The sequence below is a fragment of the Gekko japonicus genome, unplaced genomic scaffold (assembly GCF_001447785.1).
Source record: "Gekko japonicus isolate JY-2015 unplaced genomic scaffold, Gekko_japonicus_V1.1 scaffold495, whole genome shotgun sequence".
NCBI lineage: Eukaryota > Metazoa > Chordata > Lepidosauria > Squamata > Gekkonidae > Gekko > Gekko japonicus.
In genome coordinates this window covers 406,464-408,576 of record NW_015160850.1, presented here as the reverse complement: position 1 = coordinate 408,576, position 2,113 = coordinate 406,464, and the positions used below count along the sequence as shown (strand labels likewise).

The 2,113-nt window shown below is 51.7% G+C and overlaps 1 non-coding gene across 1 annotated transcript; it reads right to left on the bottom strand.

Moving 5' to 3' along the window:
- Nucleotides 1–249: 249 nt before the first annotated feature.
- On the bottom strand, nucleotides 250–321 carry TRNAS-GGA. Its single transcript has one exon. It is a non-coding gene; the product is annotated as a tRNA-Ser (tRNA).
- Between the last annotated feature and the right edge of the window lie 1,792 nt (nucleotides 322–2,113).

The following is a 2,113-nucleotide window of genomic DNA, read 5'->3' as shown; positions in this document are numbered from 1 at the left end:
AATCGAGACCATTAGTCCCTCCAGGTCAGTATTGCCCACTCAGACTGGCAGCTGCTCTCCAGAGTCTTATATAGAGGTCTTTCACATCACCTCCTCCTTGATCCTTTTAACTGGAGATGCCGGGGATTGGACCTGGGACCTTCTGCAGGCCAAGCAGAGGCTCTTCCACTGAGCCAGGCCCCCTCTCCATGACTCTCCAGGATTTCAGGCAGAGGTCTTCCACATCACCTACTGCCTGCTCCTTATGAGTGGAGATGCCGGGGATTGAACCCGGGACCTTCCGCATTCCAAGCAGAGGCTCTGCCACTGAGCCACAGCCCCTCCCAACCTCCCAACCTGGAGGTTTGCAGCCCTAGCTCCCCTCTTTGAAATGCTCATCCAGAGAAGTGATGGTGACCTCAAAATGCTGACTTCCCTCCATACGGGAGCACTTTCTCAAGGCCTCCTGGCTCTGAGGAAACGCCCTGCAAGAACGGAGCGGGGCTGCCCTGCAGCTATGAGCCCAAACTGCAGCTGCCGGTTTAGCTGGAGAAACTCCTCTGTCCCTTCCCATCCTGCAATGTGCAGGCCTTTGCGATTCCCCACCCCCCATCCCCAGCCAGGCCTTGTTTTTAAATGAGTCCGCTCTTTAGATCCGTGCGAGGCACGATTGCCTCACGGATCTAAAGGTAATGTCCAGACATAAACATCTGGGACATGTCCCTCTTCCGTGGGCATCCCATTTTGCCGCGCTTCGGAGCCGTACTTAAAAGATAGCACTTAAAATCTGGGTTTTTCGGTTACCTGCGGGACAACTGCGGACTTTCACCCGTCTGATCGCTCCACCAGCGTGCAATCCTCCCGTCAGGGTGGTCTGACTTCAGACCATCCCGAGTGGGCGCCATTTTAAAAAATCTGTACACGTGCATGGATCAAGAACGTGCTGTCACGTCTATGCGCATGCACAAAAAGGTTTTTTAAAAAAACCACCGTGCATGCCTCCTTCAGTGGACGCCGTCTAGACAATCCACAACGGAGGCAGCGGGTGGTAAGGCACTTCACCAGGGGGATGTCTGGCCGTGCTACAATGGATTAAAAAGATTGGGATAAAATTCAAGATGGCATAATGACGGGATTAGCTACCCGTCTGAACGCACCCACAGCCGCGCATCCTTTAACGAAAGAGGACAGGGGGGGATCCTGTGTTTTCGGGGTAGGGAGGGATACAAATCTAAAGATGAATGAATGAATGAATGAATGAATGAATGAATGAATCCACACCGTGCAAGTCATTCTCTGCTCTGCAAGGTGTAAACTGTGGGAATGGCCGTCGTTTGTCAGGAAGGGGAGGCGAACGGAACGGGATTATTATGATGATTATTTTTAAACTGTGAAGTAATGTTGACTGACGGGCAGAATTGTCGCCTGCAAAACAAGGCGGGAGTCCCAAAACCAGGCAAACTTGACGAGAATAAGCCTGGGAGGAAAGCATGGGTTACTGGCTCCAGAGAAAGTCTTGAGCCCTGACGCCGGGTTGCCAGCTCATGGTTGGGAAATTTCTGGAGGGTGGGGGGAAGAGCCTCGGAAGGGTGGGGGCAGGGCGATGGAGGGCGCTCTGCAAGAGTACAATCGTTGGGATATTTGGTTAATCTAGCAGCATTTTGACCAGTCGTAGAAGCGTGATCCCGAGTGCAGGAAATAAATCTCCCAAGAAAGATATTGCAAGAAAGGTAAACTTAAGTTTATTCAAGTAGATCCAGCTCACATTCAGGTTGAAGCAGGGGTCATTTCCTGCAGGAGCCCACAAGAGCGGAGCTCCGGCAATAAAGAGCCCAGGGGGCAGGCACATGCAACAAGCCCCACCCCCTGCTCCCAGCAGCCCTCAGTCAGAGCAAGAAGCAGCCTGGTAAGCTGCAGAGCCCCCCTCGGTCCAAAAGAGTCCAGTGGCACCTTTAAGACCAAGTTTTATTCAGGTACAAGCTCTCCCTCCTCTGCGAGGACAGATTTATTTATTTATTTATTTATTTGTTGGGATTTTTACCCCGCCCTCCCCACAAAGCGGGCTCAGGGCGGCTTAAAAGGGGCAAAGCCCATATAAAACAGGATAAAAGCAATAAAAACATTAGTAACAATC